The sequence below is a fragment of the Bacillus rossius genome, chromosome 1 (genome assembly GCF_032445375.1).
Source record: "Bacillus rossius redtenbacheri isolate Brsri chromosome 1, Brsri_v3, whole genome shotgun sequence".
Lineage (NCBI taxonomy): Eukaryota > Metazoa > Arthropoda > Insecta > Phasmatodea > Bacillidae > Bacillus > Bacillus rossius.
The window spans coordinates 179,341,362-179,368,500 of record NC_086330.1 but is presented as its reverse complement, the minus strand read 5'-3'; the positions used below and the strand labels follow the sequence as shown (position 1 = coordinate 179,368,500).

The following is a 27,139-nucleotide window of genomic DNA, read 5'->3' as shown; positions in this document are numbered from 1 at the left end:
AACTCATTCCAGACCCAAATTCAGACCGGTTCCAAGTGTTACAATGTAGGAAGTAATGGTTTTAACGAAAAAAATTGGTTGTCTGTAAAGTCGATTTACGGACAATAGTTTAACGTGACAACGTCATAACAAAACATTAATGAATGATTGCATACTTTTATGATTTAAATTGAATCATTTTTATTGAATTATCACTATTTTGTATGGATACAAAGAAGGAGTAAAATGAAATCTACAATTTAATTGATAAATTTACGTTTATGTGCACTCATTAATTCAAATATGTTTATTACTTTAACGAAGAGATTATTTTAACTATAACTTTTATACATATTTGCTATTTAACTTCTTCCAATCTGTGTTATTCTGTTAAGGATATGACGATCATAGGAATAGTAGGAAACAAATGGGCGTGTTTGTTTCAAGTTTAATGTGCCTCGAAAAAGTCAAATCGATGGTTGTTCCAATCGAGTGGAAGAGAGATAGATGCGGCGCAAGCGTACAATTAGCGTAACGGGACAATGAGAGTAACGGGACAATGAGTCATACTTTTTCGTGCGTGCAGCCGGCGTTCATCGATTTATAAGACGTCACGTCAAAAATATATTTGTGTTTATGAGCAAGTTGTTATTGAATTCTTTCTGTTACCTAGCCTTCAAATGAAATTTTAAAAAATTCGTTGTTAAGTAAACAATAGTTTACATGCTCAGATTTGTGTGTGCTAGCACTGTTATTACATTGATGACCGAAATATTTGCTGTATCCGAATACCTAGGGATGCGTCCATTAAATTCACGTCCCTACATCCCTAAACAAATGCACCCACAATTTAAAGGTACATTCTAAAGTATGTACGATATCCGAATAGTTATACAGCTAGTACTGCCTGTTGGTTTGTCATTGTACTAATGTGGATTGGCCTTTTATATTCATGACATCTAAAGGTGGGCAAGTAAAACGTAAATGAACATTCAAATGTCTAAACAATTTCAGATGACTTAAATTATTGTTGGGAATTAAAATATAGAAGAAAATTTGAATCGGGGACTTTTTGTTCCTACAAATAAAATTTATTTATTGTTTATGTGAATTATGTAACATTTACTTATAGTATAATTATTTATAAGTACCATAGTTACATTTTACGTGATTATCTGCAAGTTCAAAATCCATTTTTATTAACTATCTCGTATCACAATCTCGTTTTCAAAGTGTTATGGTCACAATAACAAAGCTAAGAGATGTATGGACATATCAGTGTTTGTGAGAGTCGCGTCCCTTTAAAATCTCGAACTAGTGGACGCCTGAGAGGATGCATCGACATCCCTTGTGAGAATTCGGATACAACTCAAAGATGGCCGCGTCCTTTACGATGCACTATCTATAGATCCCTTAGCTTAGGGATCCATTAGGCCACTATTCGGAAACAGCTATTATCACTTATGTACTTTCTGCCTTTGCCCAAACAAAATTGATTTTTAAGAACTCCATTAGTGTAGATATTTTTGTAATCATGAACACTCAAGTATAATTTGGCAGTAGGCATATTATTTCTGAAATATAAAAAATTAAATTTAAAATACGTACAATGTTTTTAATTGCGTGTTTTTAGGATAAAGACCCCGTAAATCAAAATACATTTTTAGAGATATTTTACAAAACATATTGTTCACACTAAATATTTCTTTTCAGTTGACATTATCCAGTTATTCGCAACACAGATATGGGTAGTAAATCTTTTTTAAAATAAAATATATTATAATTGATCATAAATTCATATACAAATGTTTTGTGCACGCCATCACTCGTGTACAGATAACACTGCTGCCATCTAGCAACGTGTAAATGAGTCAACTGCACACTCTTAGCGGATACTTTTCCGAATGGATAGTTTTCAGGATTTTTATGAGATGTGCAACAGCGGCGAAAACGGGAATGGTAACCATTCAGGCTGCGGGCATTTTTCAGGATTTTTAAAGTAAGTGCATTGTCAAATAAACCCGGAATGGTAACCATTCACACTGCGGGAACTTTTCAGTATTTTTAAATTAAGTGCATTGGCAAGGAAAACCGGAATGGTAACCATTCAGGATTTTATAAGCAACTTTTATATCTGCGCACACAAAACTGGAATGGTTACCATTCCGACAGCGGATACTTTTCCGTATTTTGCAGACGACACGGAAAACTATCCAATCCGGAATGGTAACCATTCACACTGCGGACACTTTCCGGATTTTTTCTAGCGGCACATTTGCAGTAAAAGCTGGAATGGTAACCATTCATACAGTGGTTACTTTTCAGGATTTGCAATTATACGATATTTGCCAGTAAATCCTGAATGGTAACCATGGGCGTAGATCCCGGGGGGGCCAGGGGGGCCCGGGCCCCCCCTGGAATTAATGGGTCCCTCCTTGGGGGGGCACACTTCGTGATTTTAAAGTTAATGGTGTACACATCATATATATATATATATATATCAGGTTATTATTTACAACGACGACAGACACTTTGACATGCTTTACATTTATACCTTCGAGTTCCGTAGTTATTTTCCCTTACCCCTTCTGCGAAAGCCATGGTATGGAGTTTTCCAGTGAGAACTATGAAACCCTTAATTCCTAGAAACCGTTCATTCCAAAGGACGAAGCTAGGGTAAAGTTCCGTTAGCATTTCCTCCCCATTGTTACCCACACTACCTTGTCCTCTGAAACGAGACAGTATTATAGGTTTCAGGTAGTCTGTTTTTAAAGTGGTTTTGCTCTCGTGTGCGCCAGTCTTCTGCTTTCTTGGCAAACATAAACATGGATAAGTTCGTGACGCGGAAGACACGGAAAACAGAATCTGATTCTCACCTGGTAAGCTTGACTGTTTTATAAGTAGTGACTATTATTTAGGTAATATATTTTATTTAAGTGATTATGTAATATTTTTTTCCAGTAAATAAACAACTTAATACTTTAACAGTAATTATATCAGAATTTAGTTTATTTACGAACTGAAACTTATATACCATTTTCTGGAATTTTTTAGGTCATCTTCATTCTGTAAGGCTAGCTGCTCTGTACGTTACATGTGAATATACAGGAAATAATTTTTTTCCTCGTCAATATGGAATTTAAAATCACTCCCCTTTTATTATCAATCGATAATTTTTACAATTCATGGCCGATAATCACTTTATAACATTTATTATTTGATAACTGCAACACTGCACGAGTAAACAGAAGTAAGAGTGAGAAAGAAGTATTTAAACGTTACACATACGTATTTAAGTTAATAAGGAAGCAAACGCGTCTCTTTAATAACTAATCAAGCGGCATATTTTAACTAAATAATTCACTGCCAAAACACTGATTATACTAAATATAATCCGAGAAATGTATGTAGTTTAATTAGCTGAAGGATAAATTTCATAGTTCTATCTCCGAGATTTTTCATTTGTATCATTAAGTTTTTTTCTTTTTTACCTGGTTGATGGCTTTTTCTAAATAAAATATTCTTTAAGGGTTTTAATATGATTCGATCGTTCATTTGATGTTGATCCGTTTATTAGCTTTGGCGCTTTGGGTTTTTAGGGCGCATCAAAAACGGTAAACAAAGAATTTCACGAACAGCATTTGAATCGCAGTAATTATGTGATGTGGCATAAATAAACCCGACAAAGTGCGAGTCTAACTCGCGCACGAAGGGTTCCGTACCATTATCTATAAAAACGGCAAAAAAAAAAAATCATGTCTGTTGTATGGGAGCCCCACTTAAATATTTATTTTATTCTGTTTTAATATTTCTTGTTATAGCGGCAACAGAAATACATCATTTGTGAAATTTTTTTCTGTTTTTACGTTTGTTGTATGGGAGCCCCCTTAAATATTTGTTTTATTTTCATTTAATCATTTATTTTTAAATTGAAATTAGAATAAACACTTTTGGAAAATGGTAATGTATCGGTGGGGTGTTATATATTTGCATTATATTCACATATATTATTTTTATATATTTTTTTCATGGATATTTTATGTATTTAGGTTAGCAAATTATTCAAACATGTTTGAGAGATCACTGCTTATAGTCATTAATTAATAATTACTAAAACATATGTTGCTCTGCTTTATTGTTAATATCACTTACGTAAAAATAAAGTGTATAACATACGAGCTTATCATCCAGAGAAGACTTGTTTCGGTTGACCTCTAGCGTAAAATTCTTAAACCACAGAATTCACGGGGGCCCCCCCTGGAAATCCTACAGATTTGCGCCCATGATGGTAACCATTCCGGATTGCTCTGGGCACATAAGGATGTATAATTTACGGAATGGTAACCATTCCGATTGGATACTTTTCAGTCGCCCCGCGCGAACGTGTTCCTTCCCTTCTGTAGCTTGCCAGATGTCAGTTTTTGTACAGATTTCGTGCTGAGCGGTCAGTTCACATGCTGGTTCACTGCTTTGTTACTCGATGTCGGATTTTGCTGCAATTCGAACCGAGCTATCACTTAACATTCCGTATAGTCGTGTCGAGATGTGGGTTTCTTATGTTATTTGGAACTGAGAGATCAGTTTGTTACGCAGGTTGGTACTGCGTAACGAGGAAACTCGCCCCTGCGGGCTAGTGGGATACCACCCGCCATACACTGCACGAACCGGCGCGCGAATTTCAATTGATGCGCGTTGGATAGCAGATCCTCGGGTCCACTCGTGCCGAATCGCCTTTGATCGGAGCACGTGGACGTGGTCGGAAGTTTCCGAGCCGCGTTTCCGATTCAGGATGTCCAGAATATTCCTCGCTGTTTTAGTATGGAGCGCAGCGAGTATATAAGCAGGCTGCTAGCACGAGTTCCACAGAGTCTTCTCTCAACCGGCTGCGTGAATAATGCGGTGACCACGACCCGCACCTGCGATCATCGACGCCGAAAGGCTGCCCGCTGAGGTCTTCAAGCTGCGCATGGATGCCGAAAAAGGCGGTAAGAGAGGCCGCAAATTAAACAAGTCAGTTACGGACTTGGTAATAATTCAGTGGTAGCTCAGAAACAATTTGCAAGTTGGCACGGGACTTCGGAAGTAAAAAGTAGGTGTCGGACTTTGCAGTAAAATGACCAAGGGGAACATAGAAAATTCCGCCGAGGGTCATGAAGTGGTTTGCGACTAGGAGCATAACAGAGTTCTGCTCAGCAATACCTTAAAAAAAAATATATATATATATTTTCTCGTTCTATTAATACGGTGAAAATAAAAGGTGTTACTACTTGATTAAAACATTAAGGGCGTAGTGCAGTGGCATTAGCGGGACTACCAGTCGTGGCGTTTAAGACTACCAATGAACATAAACAAGGAGGTAAATTTTTAATGAAAAACTGTTTTAAAATAATTTCAAGCAACAGCATGTTAGGTGATTTGTCTCCAATTTTCTGCACTAGTATAGTGTTCGTTTTATTACCAAATAGTGTGAATTAAGAGCCGGCGAAAATGTGCAAGTATCAGGGAATCAGCACGGCGGCAGAGGTAGAATAAAGACATTCGCTCCGTCGATGTTTCCGGTCCGACTGGGGTGATCAGGTCAAGGATCAACGGAAATAAAAAACACTCGCCGCTATCACTAAAACGACACTGAAGATTTAGCCAATTTTATTTGGGGAGAAGTGTTGAAATTTAAATTGTGTTAGAAATATCTCGTTCCTAAGTCTCTGGTACTGTTAAAACAATGTCTAATTTTGATCTGTAATTGAAGGTTTAAGTATTTTGTATTAAAAAGAATTTGTAATTATAACAAAAAAAAAAGAAAAGGGTCCAGTTAGAATTATTTATTGAGGAATAATTCGTGTAGTTATGAGAAAATGTTTAAAAAGTAGTGAATGGTACGTAATTTTGTATAAGTTTATTTTAGGTGTTTTGTTGGTAATCGCTGGAACATGAATTGTAGCAGTAATGTGTAACAGCCAACATAATAAGAAAATTTATATTAATGTATGAGGATTATATGTGTTTGTATAATGTGTGAATAAATCTCTGTACATGCCGTACTAAATATGTGTTATACATTGCTCTGTGTTTCCTTAAGCTCTTGTTGCCATTCTAATTTCCAACGACTAGGTAACAAGTTAACATGCCGTATCGCTGTTGTGTTACCGAATGTAACGAACTATAAAACAAAAGCATTTATAACCAAAGAGAAAAAATAAATATAATACAGTAAAGCAAAGGCCTATTAGAATTATATTTGAAATTTCCTGCAAGAAGCATTAAATTAACAAGTCACTAATACTCACGCTATATATAAACATGTATACTTACATACATAGATATACATCCACTTTAAAATTTATAATGCTATTGATATTTAAACTACCATATATATTGGAGAAGATAATATTTAAATGTGTTATGCATGAATGTTAAATTATGAATTCTTTAAAAATACTTGAAAACATTTCAAGGAGCAATTTTCTCTTAAAAAATAAAAATGCCTGATTTTAAAAATCATCATTTAAGGAATTTAGAGGAAAAAAAAAACATTTTTAATTCGATTACATCTTTGTTTCATGTATAGAATGTTAGATGTTCATATCTTCTGTATGGGCCTTTTTGTAGATACACATGAGAATTCTGATGCATAGTGTAAGAGAAAACGATTTTTTATTTGTTTGTTAACTTTACAAATTAATACAGGTTAACATAAATTGCATTTAAATTTACATTTTTTCGGTAACTATGATAACTAAAGCTCATTTTGGTTCAAAATTAATATGTCTATTTATTCGTGTGACCATGAACTAATTACGTTGGTACATCATTTTTAGTTAGGTATAGCTTTATAAACATTACTAAAAGTTTGGTAGTATTATTTTTTCGTATTATTTTGAAACAAAATTAACAAATATTGATTCTCATTACTAAAATAATATGCCCAGAAATTGTTTTGATTTCTTAATAACATTGGATTTAAGTAGTTTCAAATGCATAAAACTATCGCTAAGACTGTCAAATTTAACTTGCTCTTTCCCCACAATGCCAGTAAAATAAACGAGCATGCTTAGTCAATGATACCACTGCTTGGTATCAAATAAAAATTTATAGTATTTTATACTTACTGATTAATAGGTTTGTCGGATGTATATTTTAATTGCGTGGTTTAATACTGAAAAATCTTATAAAACACTATTCAAACGTCAGAAAATTACTTACACTTCCTCTTTATATTGGCAGAAAAATGTTTACTGTTAAACTTATCAGTTACATACGAGAGAAGAGTACTTTTTCTCTGGTTGACTAAATTCACTTGAAACCGTATTATGACTACAAAGTGCACTTGTTTTTATGGTCATTATAGCCTTTCATCGTCGGATGAAGATGATGTTTACATTAACCATTAAAACCAATTACTGCTAAAATATACTAATCACTATATACCTACTCTGCTGGTATTGTAACAATATACTGTGAATGATGTTCAAAGTTTGTTCTGTAACAGCAAAACTGTCTTCAGCAATGAATTATGAAATGTAATAAAGTTACGTCTTGTTATAATATCGTTTATTATGTGTAGGTACGTTTTTATGTTATGTAGCTATATTCAGTCATAAACTGAAAGTCCATTTGGATATTTTTTTCGTAACCTAACTAAAACTAAGCGTATTTGTTTGGGAGGCGTCTGGGTTAGGTAAGACTATAAGTGCGTTCTAAAATAATTCCAGTGGTAATTATTTTGCTTTATAAACATATTGTCAACATAAGTTTTAAAACAGCCAAAACAGTTTATGGATAATAAATGGAATGACAGATTTTTTTTTTTTAAATTACTTCAGCAGAGTTCGTTTGTTTCGATGAGCTTAGTCAAACTGAACTAGCTTCTTGACAAGCAACCTAAAATTCATTAAAATAAAGAAAATAGAGTTTGCTTCGGTGACCTGCTGTCGTGATAAAACAGTCTATAACTGTGTTTATTAACGAAACTAGCACTGCTGTGAGTAGAAACATTTTTACAAAACATCCAAAGTATATTTTAAAAGCGCACTTTAGAAAATGTAATAAATAAAAAAATGCCTATGTGTATAAACGTTAAGTCATTTTCTTAAAACCGTATTATAACACTCTGATACGTTTTTGTAATGGTTATCTTAGCCACGCATTTTTATTCTTAAAAATATCAGTTTTAATAACATTATACGATTAAATTTTAAATGATTGACGAATACGCTTTGATGAAATGTGTCTAATACTATATTAGACAAGCTAAGATTATGTGTGTCGAAGATTTCCTCTTCGAGAAATTACTGATTTTGTACTCAGGATTTAAATCGCATGACTTAACTAGTTAAATTTTAATCCACAATTAATTTTAATTAATGTTATATGTGATGTCCATAGAGTGAGACAGAATTATAAGAATATAAAAGTAATAAAATAACAGCGAAAAGCAGCTAAAACGCTGTGAAACAGGCGCGCCGTAGAGCGGAGTGAGGGACCACTCTTGATGACGTCACGCGCTTGAAAGCAGGCCTTGTGTCCAGAGGGTGTTGGCTGGGCCTCGCGGCCTCAATGTTTCCATTACAAATAACCATGCTGACATGCTGTGTCTTTGTTTTTAGAGATAGAGTATCAGCCCCGCTGACTTTTTTTTAAAGAATTCAACTCAGTCAAGGGTGCAGTACAGCTGTTTAAGCGATTTAATTAATAGCCTGAAAACTATGACACTTTGAATATTATAGCACATGATATCACCATCTTGAAATAAAAAATTAAAACTTTTGAAGCCATAGCACTGTTAAAGGTCTTCAAAATCTACAGCTTGGTTTTTGTTTGACGCTATTATCACAAAAATTGTGGAAATCGCGAAATAATTTGTTTTGCGTGTAAATGCCTATCCCGCGGCCGGAGTGAATTTGGTTGAAGCCCGGCCTTACTCGCGGACAATATATCACCCTGGGTTCAGCCTGGCAAACGTTGGGTACTGCAGCTAGTATTATATATAAACCATATGGACATTAATTATATTCTATTTAAACTCCATTTAAAAATAGTTACAGGTAAAGGTGTATGTGGCTGCGTACAGTGAAGTTTGCGTAAGAATTGGCGTGTAGTTAATTTTTAAAAGTTGTAATATGTTCACATTTCCCGTAATAGACGCTTGGGCACGAGTTTTAGGCCCTTGACAACGTTAATTTGACCGCTGGGCGGAAGGATACCAAACAAGATAAATAATATGATAGCACAGTGGTAGAGTCGACTATGCTTAATAACATACCGAAAGTTTGCCTCTGTAGACTTTGTGCGTATCACCGAAAATTTGCAGTTAAGCCCTAGATGACAGCGACTGACAGCAGTTCATTAAAATGCTTTCCATTTACGCACTCTTTGCCGTAGACTCTGAAAATAATCTTAAAGCACTACTACACGCATTTATAATGAATAAAGTTCTAAGTGTTAATATAAAAGGTAAGAAAAAAATTGTTTAATTAAAGAAATAAGTTTTTTTACATCAGTCAAGGAAATAAAAATATTATTCACTTAAAAATAAAGGGTTTTACGAAAATATTTCTTAAACAAATGTTGTTGTATAATTCTTAAGCTTTACAGCGACATATCTCTTAAAGGTCTAGCTTAATTTATTGGATAACTAGAGCCTTCCGAGCGTATCAATGTCGTCTACGCACTGCGACAGAGCCACAGCCGCAAGCGCTGGGGACACTTCCACTCCCACGAAATAGAAGAGTTTTAATCTTTGTAAAATTTGCTCCAAACTGAAATTTGAAACAGTAGTAACATACACGTTTTCCAGCAACATGTGAAATGTTTACCTCCGCAAACCTTGCGCGTAACACCGAAAACATGTAATTAAGTACTAAATAATACTTTATTGGCCATTTAACAATATAGCACTCCTTAAACGTAATTACTATAGTAGACCTTCATAATAGCAAACCCAAACTAACTCAAAACATTAGTCTCTATGATTAAATTTAAAAAACTTTCACTACGTTTGACTAAATATGCTATGTATTCAATAATATTAGGAGAGAGGTGTTATGCAAAAAAATGGCACAAATGGAAATACGCATGAAAAGCCCGATGTGAAAACATTAAATAAAAGTAGTTGCAAAGTTCTTAAGCTTTACATTAGTTTATTTGTTGAGAGTCTGGTACAATTTGTCTGACCGCCGAAGCGATCCGAGCCGCGTAGCGTGTGTACTACTGCGAGGTTGCCGAAGTTGTCTCGGGTCGGGACGAATTTCGCTGTTAAGAAACAAAGGTTTTTAATACATGGAAAATTATCCCAAAGAAGAAACTTTGTACAGTTGTAGAATGACCGTTTCTTAGTAACATGTCAAAAGTTTACCGATGTAACCCCTGTGATTACACCAATAGCGAGCATTTAAGTCCTAAATGATAATTTCCCAAACGATCCACAAAATTGTGTTTCGTAAATAATTTAATAACTCCATAAATACTTTTTTTAAGTAGGCTCTCAGTATACAGCAAACTTGGTTTTTCTTCAAACGCCATACTGCTACGGTAATAGGAATATGAAATCACTACAGACAAGATTTTGTTCCGTTTACTGTGGTGAAACCAGAGCTAACCGAGAAATGACCGAGCGTCCCGGAAAGTTGTGATATTTGATGATATTTGACTATACCTATTGCGCGAGTAGCACACCCGTACGTGACTACAGAGAATGACTAGTTTCCTTAACCGTTAGGATTTCTGGGACGAACACCCTCTCACAGCTAGGGTCATAAAATACGGTCAAACTCTTGTAAAAACATCCACCACCGCTCTTTGCCACTAGCAATCCAACGACGTCAGCTAGGCGCAGCACTCAAATACATTAACTTATAAAAAAAACTAAATATGTAATGCTACCTATACATTTTACAACACAACTCGTGTTTTATTTATTTTCTGAAAAAAAAGTAATACCTATTATTATAGGAATTATGTTATAAAAGTGAAAAAAAAAAAACTCAGAGTACATTTACGATGTATCGTTTTATTAAATTTTTATGTAGTAAACTTATTTTAAAGAAGTAAATATATAATTTTTAATATTTTCGAATACAGGCTACATTAAAATTTTGCATTGTTCTGACCGAAAATAAAACGATCTATCAGAAATTAAAAAAAAAAAATTAGTTGCTACAAAAATAATTTTTAATAATAAAATTGTTGTAACAGAATAAATCCATGCATATATAAAACCAGAGGTCCTCTAGAGTTTTTCATTTACAAGTTCCAAGCAGAAATCGTTTATTGTTAATTTTATTGTATCAAAAAAATTCATATAAGAAAACAATGCATAATCTCAATACATGTAACGTAAATACACTCTATCATATGAATTAGCTATGTTTAAAGTAATCCCTAAGTAAGACCAAGTTGAATGAGTGTCGCAGTACGCAGTGTGTCGCAATGCCGCATCAGTACGGCCGCAGTACACTGCAACGCTTGGGCCGCTTTAATAAGCTAACTAATTACGTTAGACTCTTTATAAATATACTGTCTTAAAGCTAAATGTATAACCAAAAACATTTATTTGGACATTTTTCGCATTGGGCTCTTCAAATTGGTGCATATCGTATTTTTATCTGGGTGGCAAAGATAAAAAAAAGTCATGAATTAATCGCTTAATATCATATCTTTAATATTAACAATTTATACCTTTTACAACATTAATGGCTGTATTAGAGTCTCAAGATTATTTTGGTAATTTTATGGACAGTCTAAATTAAAAACTGTACAAATGGGTAGCATTTTAATGGACAGATGTAAGTCGCTGTCATCTAGGACTTAAATGCAAATTTTCGGTGATACGCACAAGGTATACAGCGGTAAACTTTCGGTATGTTATTTTATTAAGCATAGTCAACTCTACCTACTTGCAGCTGGCTTTTTGTAGAATGATGTACAATAATGATTATTGACAGAACAATATAAGCATTATGTGTTCTTCCGCCTGTATCAGCAGCAGTGTTGCACTGATTGTACAACATTTATTTTACTCTTTAGACTACTAATGGCAGTCTTGAAATTTTCTGCAAATTTGCAGCAAAACCAATTTGATAGTATAATAATTTCAATCAGACTTACTACAAGCATATGAAAGCACACTTGTTATAAGCTTGTTGCAAGCACATCACTACTAGCTTGCTGCATAGCAAGCATCTCATGACATCTAGTGGCAAGCCACTGACAGCTTGGCATGGTAAGTTTGCTGCAAGCTGGTCATGGCAAACCAGCTGCGAGCTTGTCAAGGCAATAAGCCTGCTGCAAGCTTGTCACGGCAAACCAGCTGCAAGCTTGTCAAGGCAAGCCTGCTGCAAGCTTGTCACGGCAAACCATCTGCAAGCTTGTCACGGCAAACCAGCTGCAAGATTTTCATGGCAAACCAGCAGCAAACATGTCATGGCAAACCAGCTGCAAGCTTGTCGCGGCAAGCCTGTTGCAAGCTTGTCATGGCAAACCTAATGCAAGCTTGTCACGGCAAACCAGCTGCAAGCTTGTCATGGCAAATCTAATGCAAGCTTGTCACGGCAGAATTTTTCCTTTTAAAGTAAAGATAAAAAAAGTAAGCGGTGGCATACTGCTAACTTTATTAGAACAAGAAATATTTCGTATTTTGCATTTTCAGCTATTTTTTCTGGCCGCGAGTAGGTTCACTTGCGCCTGTCTTGCGCGCGGGAGCGTGCAGCCGGCTGCCGTGTTGCCATTACTTCGGACCCATCCTCGGCTAACGGAATCTGAGCCCACCTCCTCCGTGCCAGTAAATAATCTGAATGGTGCGGAGTACTGTGTCAACGACGAGAAGAAAGCTAAGAACAGTGCTATCAATTCAGAGATGCATGGATGTGCTGCGAAAAGCGAAAGGTTTGAAGAGAAGGTGAACCCAAATTTTTTATAGTTTTAATTATTTCTTCCATGTACTGTAAAGTGTGTTTGGGCAAAAAATATTTTGTGCCATAATTTGCTTTACAAAAACTTCCAATTTTTTGAATATGAAATGTAATCAAGTGACGCTTTGCAAACTAAACTATCCTGATTCAATAAATGCGTTTATTTTTATGTAAGTATAAGTTAGGCAAAAAATCCTCAGCTTAAAAGTAAGAGTAAACAAACAGTTCTAGGTGGAAAATTAGATTTGGTAAGCATGAAAACAAGTTAATTTTCAACCGACTTAAAAAAAGGAGGTTCTCAATTCGGTTGTATTGTTTTCATTCACGTGAGTATTATACTGTCCAAGCCAAATTGTTAGTTACAATTAGCCAACTTTTAAATTAATTGCTGCTTATAAAAAATATTGTGCCCTACAATTCAATATATATTATTTCAGTTCCTATGTGTAAGTCTTAAAAAATTAACATGGCTACGTTGGGGAATTCAACCCATATTCAGCGGCAAACTTAATTTCTTAACACCATTCGTTACTCCGTCAATAATTTTTACTTAATTCGTCTACCCTGAGAATCTCAGTGCACTAGCTTTGAGATAGCAAAAATTTGGAGATAGTTTCTCTCTTTCCCCCCCCCCCCCCCCCCCCCCCCTCCTTTTTTGTTGGAGTTCAAGACAATGTGAACCAAAAGTGGAAACTTGAAACTTGCACCTTAGATAGGTTAAATATATTTTACATATTTTGGAACAACTTAGATCCGCTGTGCGAAAAGTTTCATAATAGATTTCATACTTGCATGCTAAGGTTTACATTAAATAAAAGGCTCAGTAGATTAAGCAGCCGGTAGGTACATATACCATTGTATTATTACATAACATTTTAAGTTGTTCTGTTCTTCGGAGGAGAAAGAATAATTGTAAATTTTTAGACGACTTTCTGAATGTAACTTAAAGATAAATCCATTTATCAGTCATTATTTTGTTTTTACTTAGGAAGCTACATTGAATGAATCCACATAGCAATGAGACAACAGTTTGAAAATCTTATTAGTTGCCTAAAAATGAGTATTTTATTTAATTTTAGTATACCAATATTAGTCACAAAAAAATGGAAAATGTATTGGGGTGTGCGGATATTCGTAAACACGAATAGTTGCGCAGTTATTTATGAACTATTCACATTCGGAAGTCGAATATCAAAGATTAAAATTGCTATTATTTACAGGCACATCTGTAGTTGCTGGTTGTTACTTAGGTGAGGCCAAACTTCTCTTTTTTTCATAAGATATTATAGTCGTCATTGCTTATTTGCCGATATACAGTAGACTCTTAATCATACGACACTTAACGATTCTAGGTAAAAGCATCATTAATGTCATTTGGACTAGTTTTGACCATCGCCGATCTAACCTAATAAAAACATTTTTTTACCTTCAATCCGTATTCAACCTTCTCTAGCACGAAAATAATACACTGTTATATCTTACTATTTATTTCCCTTAATAGATGGCTGTCTTATGAAAAAACACTGATAACCTACAAGTACATGTAGGACCTGAATTGATACCAAAACAAGCCGTGACACGTGACTGTTCGTCTGGCAGCTAGCATCTACGGGAACAATATCAGCATTCAAATAATGCAGGGTATATTTCACGCAATGTTACCTCACACACTGTGTGTATGGCAGTCCTCACCGCCGCTATGTGCCCAGTCGTATTGTGACGCTCCGCAAAAAGGTTGCTTTTTTCGTTATGATAATAATACGTGGAAGTAAAAATGGCAGTTACAGTTATAGACTCTGGTTTCTACCTACTGATTACTTTTTGGTAACCAATGAACGTTTTAAGATAAACACGTTTTAAATAGATAAACTAAACAAATTTACATACAAACACATTTATAAATATACGCGTTACAAGATGATAACACCATCTCTTAGCACTCGCCACCCACGACCATGCTACCACATTCGTGAAATGTCAGCCTTCACTTGACACTCCTGGAAAGAGATCTACATAACTATCAGGAGATTGCCGCTACTTTCGGGCAGCTGGAGGAATGTCTGCCTCAAGTGGTGTGGGTATGTACGTGTGAGGACGCCCAGTGACAACACGAAACGAAGCGCTGAATCTCAACAGTGGGCCGTCGACCTTGGGTAGCTAACACAAGCTGGCTGGTAGTATAGTTCTCTTGAAGAGGATCTCAACACGCGGCACCCATAAGTGCAACAAGTTATTTTCCAGCCTACTTCCTTCAAATTTTACAAATTCTCAACTCTCCCCCCCCCCCCCCCCCAACCGCCGTTATTCATTGCGGGCATGGAATTTGGATTTTAATTTTAATTTTAAAAAGTACAACACTGCACTTTTTAATATTTATATCTGAGAAATGTGCATATTTATGATGTTTATATTGCTTCAATAGGTTAATAAACATGGTACAATTTTCACTTTGTCTGCAAAAGTTAATATAGTATTACTATTTTCACTATATGTGTTCTGTATTGTTATGTATCTATCTAAGTGAAAATGTAAGATAATTTTTCGACCTTGAAATTATTCGCAATAAATTTAAAAACATTCCTGTTCGATTCAAAATTTTCGACCACCAAAATACACTATTCACACAACCCTATAATGTGATAAGATTTGTGTAGTGAAATATGTGTACATGTGATTTGCATAAGTTTTCTTAACTCTACTACTACGATGGTTTTTTTTTAATTTAGTTTCGGCAAAGACAACTTTCCAAGAAAATGATAGAGAATGGAAAAAAAAATAGCTATTGCCATAGGGAACGTAGAAAATTATACACCACATATTAGTGTCGTAGGGGACGGCGGCTGAAATAAGAGGACTGACTGACATAGTTTCAATTTTAGTGGAGTGGTGAGTTATCTTCCTGTTTACACCAATGCTTACTCTATAGTCTGTTGTTCATAAAATAAAATATTTCAGTACTTATAACATCCAGTCAAAATGTGCATATTAACTTTTTTTTCTTTTGAAGTATTGCATTATCAGAGCCGAAACAAACCAATTCTTGTAGCTGGGAGTGAAAAGGAAGTATTGCTTCGCATGCGAATTTGCAAGACTCAAAGACAAAAAGGTGAATGAACATCTTTTCTTTAAAAAATATAGTGGTCCAAGCACTGTAATGGAACAAACTATAATAGTAGAAGGGTTCTGCGGGAGTGTTGAGCAGCACTTGTTAAAATACTTACTTTGGTGACGGAGATTCAGTGTTTACTCTAGAATAAAGCAGCGAGTTCGTTACGGAAGGGAAGTCATAAAAATTGAGTGTGCAAACCACATTGTAAAAAAACCACTTTCACAAATTTTCCAGAAATATGTCATTTGCACCATCTGCGCGTCGTTTGCTTGAATCAAGAATAGTAAGATTAAAATCCGGCGCGGCGCTAGAAAAGCAATCGAAATTGCTGGAACAACTCTTGTTGGTACATCTATCGTTCGATTAAAACTTGACATAAAAAATGGTCCTCATTATGTATTCGGTTGTCACGAAAACTGCCGTGTATAATACTGAAAAAGAAAAAAATACCAATGAAAATTTTGTGACATTTGTGAAAGAGTCGGGGATTATGGAAGCTATTGAAAAGGCTCTTGATCCTATGGTAATGAAATCTGATAGACTCGTACTTAACAAAACTAAAAATCAGGTTGAGCGATATATGAGTATGTTAGCTAAGTTTTCAGATGGAAAACGGGTAAACTTTGCTAAAAGAGGCTCTTATCACGCTCGTTGTATGGGAGCTGGACTGGCCCATGTCAGAGGTCCTAGGTGGCACTTCATCCCATGGAAAAACAAATTTGGTCGAAGCCCAGGAAAATACTTCCAAACAGTTTTAAAAATTAGCTGTCTCCAGTATGAAGATGGCCCTCCAAATAAAAATAGACGACCAAACAACACTCCTGGTCCTGAAAACATAGTATGGTCCAAGTGCTGAAGACATTTTGTGTCCTGAAGACGTGTTGGGTCCTGAAGAACTTGATACAAAGATGAAGTTTATCCTCGAAAACCTGAATCGGGATGCAACAACATTAAAAAATATTCATGAGTTGGAAAGAAGGAAGTACTGTTGGTCAACACGAGAACACTAAATGGAGGGATGCTTCTATGAACAGACTTACAGCATATAGTTTCGGTTTTGTGGTAAAAAGAACACATACATCCTGTCACTGTCTAGTAAAATAAATTTTGTATCACAGGGAGATAAATTCCAAAGCCGTTCAGTTTGGACGAGTTAACGAAAATGTGGCTAAGAATATGTATTACAAACTAAAAAATGTCGAAGTCGAAGATTGTAGCTTTTTTTTTGTACACCCAAGCTTTTCATTTCTCGGAATATCTCCAGATGTACTAGTGGCAGACGATGGTTTGCTGGAAGTTAAATGCTTATTTTCAGCTGGGGACGATAAATTAAAGGACTATATTTAAAAAAAAAAAAAAAAAAAGTTTATCGAAGAAAAACTTGGAGATTTGCGTCTAAAGAAAACCCACAATTTTTTTTTTTTTTACCAGATTCAAGGTCAACTTGGCGTCTGCAGTAGAAATTATTACGACTTTGTAGTTCATACGAAAAATGATTTCCATGTTGAAAGAATTTTGTTCGACAAAGAAATTTGGGAAAAACTCATGCTGTCAAAGCTACAACAGTTTTTTTGCGGAGTGCTTACTTCCAGAGATAGCAGATCCATTAAATACCCGAAGACTAAATGCGCGAGAGCCTGAAGAAGCTCAAAAATCACTAAAGAAAAACATAAAACAGATTACTTCAGTTTTGGTTTCCTAAATGTTATGCATGTTTTCTTCTGTTTTTGACATAGTCCTAATATAACAGTGTATATAGGTAATATTATAATAATATTTTGATTGTAAAAGCAATACGATTTTTTTTTTTAGAATTTGGGTTATCAAACACATATTTTATGTTTATTTGTAGATTAAATTCGAACTTATTATAAATTTATATAGACACCTCTTTTACTAAAGTAATATTATGTGTATCGTAGCAGTGAAAGTGCTTGAAAGACTATAATTTCTCTGTTTAAAAACGTATGTCAACATTTTCCTTTCAATCTTTAATGTTATGCTAAATTATATGTAATTAATATATTTATTTAAATAGTACACATATTGTATAAATTTTTTAATGGTGTCTTTCAACGGTATCATTAATGTACATACATAAAAACTATCTTTGTGAACTCTGTAAAATTACACAAAAAAACTCTGGCCAGAGTAGCATTGTTTAATACAGCATTAAATTTTGTATAGTGTTTGTTCCTGTACATTTCAGGAAGTATTTAAGACATTACTTTATTAAAGTATTTAGTACAATTTCTTATCGAGTGAAAGGTTTTTTCATCGATTAGAGTTATAAGACTGGGAATTATTTTTTTATTGTTTTCGGTTTATGCTCGAAATTAGACCACAAAATCATACCCGGGCCGAGATTATACATCAGAATCTCTCGCTATAAGCCACTCTTCAAATAGTAACTAAATCCCAAATAAATAAATTGTTTCAGCGAAGAAATTGTAGTTGACAACTGTTTAATTGAAAAGGTATGTAAAATAGCACGCGCACAGCATTTGAAGGCCGTGGATCCCGGCGGAGCTGGTGTCTGGCCGCGAGGAAACATATCGGGTGGCAGGGAGGCAGATAACCAAGGCACTGAGACAGCGGCCAGCGCGCGACTGACGACTTGGCAACCCCGCGCGTGGAGTAAGCCTCGCCGCAGCCGAGCGCTGCATATTCGCGACACCCGCGCGCTCTACCGGATAACGACTTACAGGACTGGCTCTTGTATCCCGTTAATGCAAACAAAGCTCCAACTGCGAAAAATGTATTAACTCTAACGATTTCAATTCTCATTTCTTAATAAATTTCATTCCTGTGGCACCTGACATCCAAAATAAGGCAACAAAAGTCATGTTCATAATTCAGAAAGTCAGTTGTAAAAAACATAATGATACGGTTCTTTTTAAGGCCCGTTCTACAATGGCACGGCAACGGAGACGGATCACGTAAACGGAGACGGATCTCACGGAACAGAGTTTCCACAATGGCACGCAGATGGAGACGGACCCGCACGGATTAGCTCGCCATGCTTTCTTCCGTTTACGTTGCTCCGTGCGACCAATAGACGCCGAGTATTTGGATGTGGTGGTAGCCATGTTTGTTTATGTTCTAAATACGTTAACATTTGTTTGAAAAACTAACATTTTTAGTGTTCTTTATTAATTTGTCGTTAATTTTATGTATTTGCAAATTCTGCCCGTACTTAGATTTAAAAAAAAAAAAAAAAAAATATTTTTTTATTATTATTTATTAATCTTGAAATACACTCTCAGGCCCGTTCAATGGCACGGAAACGGAGACACCGAAAACGTAAACGGAGAAGGATATCCCTGACATTTCATTGTCGCATCTGCTGCTTCCACAATGCACGGAAACGTTACAAATTGCAACCAATGAAAGTGCATTTCAAAATTAAAAAAATATGAATTTAACTAAAAAAAAAATTATATATGTTTTAAAATATAAGTACGGGTACAGGGACTATTTTAGATTTTTGTATACAACAATTACAGAACCATGATTTAAATAAAGTACAGTCAATATTTAAGCCCAATTTCTTTGCTGTATGTGTACTTTTTGGATTTAATAATAGTTTAAATTTATATCCAGAATTGCTGATGTATAATTATATTTTAATATTATCATGTATAGCAGGTTTTCTTAACATTAACTGTCAATTTATTATTTATGAACCAATTATTATTTCATCTATAGGTATGTGACTTTTTTTGTATTTAAATTACGTGGAAATAAACCTGATACTAAGTTTCTGTTAATGGCATTTGTAATCCTATTATGAAAACGTTGATTTTGATGTTCTCTGCGACCCTTGCGAAACTCCGTGGATAGTATTTCAACTTCAGTCAAACTCATAGCTTTTAGCTTCCCTGACAGGTGGCAGCATTGCTCAAAAAGGATAAGCCTGCAATCTACCGTCATTTTATATGAACTAGTTTTAAAATATCAGATTCGATAGAATTCCGGATCGGTATGGTTCTGGCGTACAGGTTAGTAACTGGAATTTCACCTAAAATATTTCGACACTTTTCCGTGTGCTATTTGTAGATGCTAACAACAAACAGAATAGTCACTACGCCGTTTCGACACAATTCCGTCATTCCTACGATTGTGCGGAATATACACTATTCCGTGTCGGTACAAATCCGGGCCACCTTTCAGAATTTATTTCGTAGACGGAATAGTGTTCGATGGAAATCCGTTCTTTTACTAAGGGAATCCGGAATAGTCACTACGCCGGGTCGAAACAATTCAGTCGCCCCTCCAATTGGTAAACCATTTCGGACAGCCGAAGATTCACCCCCTCAGATCGACATGCCCTTCGGGCTGGGTCGGTAATGATCGGGTTTTTTTTAATTTTTTTTTATCTGTACGTTCAAAACAAACATTACATTATTGATCAAAGAATTGTAGACTAATGTTATTTTATATTTTTTAAGAGTAAAACACATGTACACTAATATTGCCTTGTTACTAATTATGAGATTTTCAGGTAAGTTATTGAGCTATTTCTGTTTGATTTGTTAGGAGATTAGTTTTGTCCGTTTACAAGTTATCATTGCTTGTGTTATTCTTGGCAAGTAATCATTTCTTATACAATTTTTTGTACACTATAGGCTTAATTTTTAAAATTTTAGGTAGCGTGTGGAGATATCATCATATGTTCATGAGCGCACAACGTATAAAATCATAAGAAATGTTTTCTGGTGGTGTGTAGCAGTTAACCGCATTTAAGTAAAAATATTTTGAAATAATTGTTACCAGAGCTGAATTACATTCAGGTGAGTGCACTCAATATAATTTGGGGTATTGCAGGAAAAATATACGTACATTGATTCTAAGTACAGTGGAATTTACATTTGGTTAGCTTACGATAGCGCCAATTAAAAATTCTGTAAATCAATTGAACGGTTGGATGTTACTAACCTAATTTAACCAACCAATATACATTTTACAGTGATTTTTTAGGTTATTATCTCACGTTGCTGCGTTTTGTATGCAAAATAAACTTTGGACTCTTATTATTTTTTATCTCTAAATAATTATGTACCTGTATTTACTCTGAAAAAAGTTTTTCTAAATTCAGACTGGTTTTTGAGAAATCACTGTTTATAGGTTACATTACATTACCTGTGCAGTAAAGGGCCTGTCACCATGTTGTTCTTTAATTGAGTTGCAGATCTTGTTGTTTTTCATACACAAATTGTCTATTTTTTATTTGGATATTGCAATGCAGTAACGTAAATTATAACATTAAAAAAGTTATGTGACTCCTTATTGTGCATTCCAAACCCAAGGCATCAGTCCTTGAGAGCGATATTTTTTAGCAGTTTATAGGTGCAAAATTCTGATTTTTTACGTGAGACAACACATAACCTGACATATAAAATAAATTTTCATTTTGTAACAAATGATTCCTTTTATACGTCAGGTTACGTGCTATTGCAGGTAACTAATTTGCGCTTTGTGCCTCCATACTGATATAAAAAAATCCCCGTCAAGGTTGGCGTTTTGATTTGGATACACATTAGGGACTCGTAACTTTTTTAAAACTATTATTTATGTTTCATTGGGTTATAATATTCAAATAAAAAATATATACATTCTTATATATATGGAAAACCACAGAATCTGCAATGCAATTAGAGGAAAAAATGGTGTCAGCTGCTTCACTGCATAGGCTATCTAGTGTGACCTACAAAATGTGATTTCTTGAAAACCAGTAGGAATTAATAAAAGCTGTTTACAGTTTTAATAGAGGAAGGTTTTTAGTGTCTGAAAAAGTATTTTTAGAATTTTATAATTTAATTTATGGATAAGCAGCAACAAAAGAAAATTACTTTTATTTTTAAATTTAGCTAACCAACCATTCACATGATTTTCCAAATTTTGTATTGTTTATACTTACCTGCTTGAACATTAAACTACTGTTAAACCATTTATTTAATTTTTTTAAAATATCTTTGGGAATTAGTGCAGTGTAATCGAAGACGTTTACTGTATTGATGATTGATTTACTTTATTGATGCGCAACAAAGTTGTATAATTGTTGGATTGGTTAAGCAAATTCAAGCATCAAGGGTACTGATCAATGGTTTTTAACATTATATTTACTTAATGAGTCCATTGGTAAAACGTTAAAACACTGGAATGGCTAAATTTCCATTGACTGCTTATGTTTTTTCCTCATGCTCACTTGAAAACAATTACAGGGCTTTACTGTAGTTCACAGTTGCAATACTTGGTTAGGTTAGTTACATAAGTGCTGTTAAATCACGAAAATGGTTAGGGAAAGGTAACTTCTTCATAACTACTGTAAAAATGGTGTAAGCAATTCTTTAGGTAAGTAGTACTAAGAATTACTATTTATCAAATTTTGTTTGTGCGTAAAAGTTGTTACTCTAGGAAATTTCTCAATCCATCTTTGTAGGAATATAAACTAATATTATTAGAAACAAAAAATACAATGTGTGGTATGTTTTAATTTTCTAACTCCCTCTGAACTCTGCAGTTATGCGGTTATCGACAATAATTGTAAATCATTGCAATATACATCTGACACATTTTGTAGTGATTTCACAACTGTACTATGAAGTAATGCCATCGACTACTGCAAAATAACATGCTGACATCTATTCACGTGTATGCATTTTGTTGATACGACTAAAATATGAGCATATAGGATACATCATATAGAATCTTACAAATTTTGGTAACCTACCTACTAATACTCTCCCCGAAGACTTTGATTAGATACTTTAAAAAAAAAAGAACTGCTTATGTGACATGCATTACATGAAATGAATTCAACTTGTAAACATTTTGCTTGAATCAAAGCCTAGATTTACTTAAGCTGATAACAAGCAAATAAGTACATCACTCGAGGCCCTGAGAAACATACTTCTAAAATTGTGTAGTTACTTGGATTGTTAAATACCTAGTTTTTCTGCAATAATGGGCACAAGAGCTTAATTTTACAACTCAATGTTGCTGAAGCATCAAATAGAATTATGTTTTGCATATAATTTTTTTTCACATAAATGAGTTTTTTGTCAAAAAGTATTTGGAAAAAAAATATCTGTTTGAAAGGACAAAGAAAAATGTTAATTGTAGTACAGAAATGAGAATTTACCATAAGTATTTGTGAATGTATCAAAATTCTAACTAAAATGGTTTTGAAAGTAATTTATCATTCTGGTACGCATAACTTTTTTCTTTGATACATTTATTTATCAGTTTCATTTCTCTTTAGTACAATATAAATCATTTAACTTTGATTTCTTTTTTGTTTCAGGCTTGTGGAGAACAGCTTTTTTTTATCTACTCTTTGGCTGGCCAATGTAAATAAGCAATGATTTCATGAATGCAGCGAGAGAGTTTATTTGATGTATTTTAAAATCACTGATAATATTTATTGGTGTATTTTAAAATCGCTGATAATATTTGTTTTGTGGCTGGAAGATGGTAACCATGGTGACTTGTGAATTTTTATGAAGGATTAATAAAAAGCAGTAAAAATTATTAATGGTTGTCACAAGGAATTTTTTTTTCAATAATCAATCAATCATCTACACTCTACAGTAACAATTTTCCTTAACTCAAATAATATTTCAATACATATCTTATAAAGTATTAATATATGTACAATACAGACCAATTTTGAGCTATTCTGATATCAGTATATTAGTTATTATGAACATATACTATCAGAACTACCATTTGCATATAGTGCACATACATACATAACACTAGCCAACAACCATAAAAAAAACACCACTATATACACTTACATAAAAAAACAAATCATAGACAAGTACAGATTATTCACTATTATATTCTAGAGCCAATTCCAATAAGTGTGAGGGCGTACCGGTGTTACGATTTGAATTATTGGTGTAAATAATGGGCACCACCACGTGAGTGGGCACGTGGACCCGGCTAGATGCTCTTACTCAGGGCGTTACGTGGCCCGTGTGCGGTGAGATATTAGCCCTCCTGATACCTAATTCAGCACCTGTCCCTACCCGAGCCCGCTCTCAGCGTCGGGCACGCTTATACTTAACCGTAGTGGGCTCTTAGGGGGTCCCACACGCAGCTGACTGGGTTAAGGACCCACAGGGCCCCCTACGAACACAAAGACACGTGATTCAATTAAGTTGGTTTTATTTACTTACACGTTACACACCCTCATACAATCCTTCCGTGATACTGTTAAAAAAAACGCCCGAGGCACGAATCGGTTTAGTTGAGGAGGCAGACCACACACGTGGTTGCCTCAAGCCTTTACTTAGAACACAAGTGGTTAAAAACTCCGGAGAGTATATAAATCACTAATTAAACAGCCCCACCGACCGAGAGAGGCCCCGAGGATGAAGAGAAAACTATTTGAATAAATCAACTGAACTGAACTACTTATCGGTGAGACAACGGTGATGTCCTCGGGGTGTCTGCAGAGACGTCCGCTCTCGGCCGGCAGAAGAAGGAGACTGGGGTGAGACAAGGGCTTGCGGCAGGAAACATGGCACTCTTTATAAAATTACCAGATACACATCCATGACCAGACCGTCTGTAATAATTACTTATGTGATAAAATATAGTTTGAATAAAGTTATGTGTTGGTTCCGTCGTTGCCCGCTAGGGACCGTTCGTGGCCGTGCTTGCACGTACTTTATTACAATAATATAACATATTAATAAAACAAAAGGCACTGACTTACTGAATCGTCATGACACTATTTTAGGGGCGAAAAGAAAAGGTTACAATAATATTAATTATAAATAGGGGTGCGGCGCACTGCAGCTAAGCGCCCTCTTGCCGGGCTACCAACACACACACGCACTCGCTGGCGGGAGGTTTGAATATGAACAGAGGATGGAGGTGTTTGGGCGGTGGCATTTCGGATTCGAAAGGGGGCCGCAGGCCCGGACGACGTCAAGTGTATTATCAACAAAAGAAAATAATTTTTTTTAAATAAAAATATTTCGATATGAAGGAAAATCTGTATTCTGAAGTTCTTGTATATGTTTCGTATCAATCAATGTAAATTAATCAATCTTTGATAATAAAAAAATCCCAAAATAGATTAATAAATAAAAAAAATTATTGCCAACCAGCTCTGGGTTTTGCATGAGGGTTCAACTTCTCTGACTTCTGAGATTACAGACAAGATTTTAATTAATAATACTATTGGCTTCATTACTAGATTATCTTTCAACCTATAATTTATTATTTGAATCCGTTCATTGAACTCAAATATTTGCAGCAATTTGTTTAAATGTTCATGAACTTGGATTATTTAACATACAAATGTAGGTAGGCTTACTAGACCTTTAATGCTAGAAGATTGTAATCACATGGCCTAATTTCACATTTACAACTAAGTCTTGGAGCTGATTTACATTAATATTTGTGCTAGACTGTAATTCTTAAAATTTTATTTTCTGCAATGTTCCAAAGAGCATTGCTCTATTTTGGAACAAAACAATTTAATCTGGCAGTTTGTTACAACACTATTATTCATAAAACAATGCACATTAGCCTGTTAAATAAAAATTATATCTAACATAACAACTACAAACTGCACATTTGCACTTAAAATATTCATCAAACTGTTAGGGAAAGAGATTAAACATAACATTTAACTCTTAAATCGTCATACTTCATTTTAGTTATCACACTTACCTATGCTTGTATGTGAACGGGATCTTGTATTAGAGAAGAGTCTAGCGACAGCAACTACCTTCCTGCAACTGCCGCACCGCTTACGCTCGTTCCGGGGCCGGCTGCCGCATCGCTCACGCTCGTTCCGGGGCCGGCGGCACGACCATATATGTCATCTGAAACTTTTTTTTGTCAAATATGGCCTCGTGGCTGAGCGCTTAGCGGCGCTATCAACTAATAGTAAGGTTGCCGGTTCGAACCCCGGCAGGTGCGAATTTTTTTTGTACTTGTAAAAATAAATACGAGCACGTATAATTTCAAAAGTAATAAATATATTTGAATAATGAATGCAAATAAAAGTAAATTTATTAATTAAATTGTAATTTTCAGATAAGGACATAACTAATGGTCAATTAGGTTAGGTTAGCTACATTATAAATACTTTAAAACTTTGTGGACGGTTGATTTGGTTAGGATAGTTACATTAAAGATACTTGGAAATCAAACATCCAAGGGGTAGGCGCTCCCGATCGGCCAACTTCGGAGAGGATCGGCATTTGATGCCAGTTGCAGGACGGTAGCATTGCTGTCGCTAGACTCTTGTGATATTAGCACTGCAAATGCACATTTAACACTAATAATTATATCAAACACAAATGATATCAGTAACATCATACTTCATTTTTGGTGTTACAGTAAGCTTCCGTAAATGTTTCTTTTTCTCAGAACATACATCAGAAAACTTTTCTTGAATTTAAACATTACAATAAATTTTTAAATAATGATTTGTTACATAGCAAACCTTCCAAATATGATTTACTTCTAATTTTTGGATAAACGCCATTGAAGTTTTGCATTGTTTGCCATGGAAAACTATGGAAATAAATAAACAAATAAATAATTAAAAATATAACGACACAAATGAATCAGCTGTAGTTGAACATACAGAACCAGCGAGGGGAATGATAAAATATAATATAATATGTTCACTAAAGATATGCAATGAATGGAGGATGCCCTACATTAATAATAATTAGTAACAGAGAACAAAGCAAATTTGTAGAAAAGAGACTTTTAACAGTAGTAGAATAATAAAATTCCGAAAAGGGCTGTTTCAAAAATTGCAAACATTCCTACACATAAGAAGCCCTTAATTTCAAAGACTTAATTCAGTATACTAATCATTACCTGCTGCTCATGATCTGTAAAGGTAAGGTAATTAAATTAATGGGGGAAAAGGTAAAAAGCATTTGGTTTGTGGTCTTATAAATGTGGTCATTAGAGGCAAACATTAGGTCTCTGTGTTTAAGTGCTCACTTTTCTGTCACCAAAGTGCTCTGGGTTTGATTCTCAGCAAGGTCATTAATGGATCTTTTGATAGTGGGGGACATAGCAAACATTGCAGTGGTTAGTTGGTTTTCTCAGAGTTCTTACGTTACTTCACCCATACATTCTGTCATATCATTTGCAT

General features: G+C 34.8%; 1 long non-coding RNA gene across 1 annotated transcript; it reads right to left on the bottom strand.

The window, feature by feature from the left end:
- Positions 1-23,529: 23,529 nt before the first annotated feature.
- Positions 23,530-25,943, bottom strand: LOC134527139 (uncharacterized). Its single transcript, XR_010074094.1, has 2 exons — positions 25,690-25,943; positions 23,530-24,132 (listed from the first exon to the last, which is right to left on the bottom strand). It is a non-coding gene; the product is annotated as an uncharacterized LOC134527139 (long non-coding RNA).
- Between the last annotated feature and the right edge of the window lie 1,196 nt (positions 25,944-27,139).